Consider the following 250-nt stretch of genomic DNA (forward strand, 5'->3'; position numbering starts at 1 on the left):
GCGCACCCCGTGCCCCTCGCCCTCGGCCTCCTGGCACAGGCGCGTCACGCGCTGGTGCTCGCGCTCGCTGCACAGGCGCTCCTGCTCCGCCTCGTTCACCTGCCGAATTCCCGGCGTTCCCAGCGCCAAAGGAGGCGGGAAGAATCCCCGCCAAATTGCCCAGGAACTCCCCGGAAATTCCCGAGAAATTCCCGCCAAACTCCCACCAAATTCTCACGAAATTATCGCGAAATTCCAGTGAAATTCCCAT

This window comes from Corvus brachyrhynchos, unplaced genomic scaffold (genome assembly GCF_000691975.1).
Source record: "Corvus brachyrhynchos isolate BGI_N302 unplaced genomic scaffold, ASM69197v1 scaffold1219, whole genome shotgun sequence".
Taxonomy (NCBI): domain Eukaryota; kingdom Metazoa; phylum Chordata; class Aves; order Passeriformes; family Corvidae; genus Corvus; species Corvus brachyrhynchos.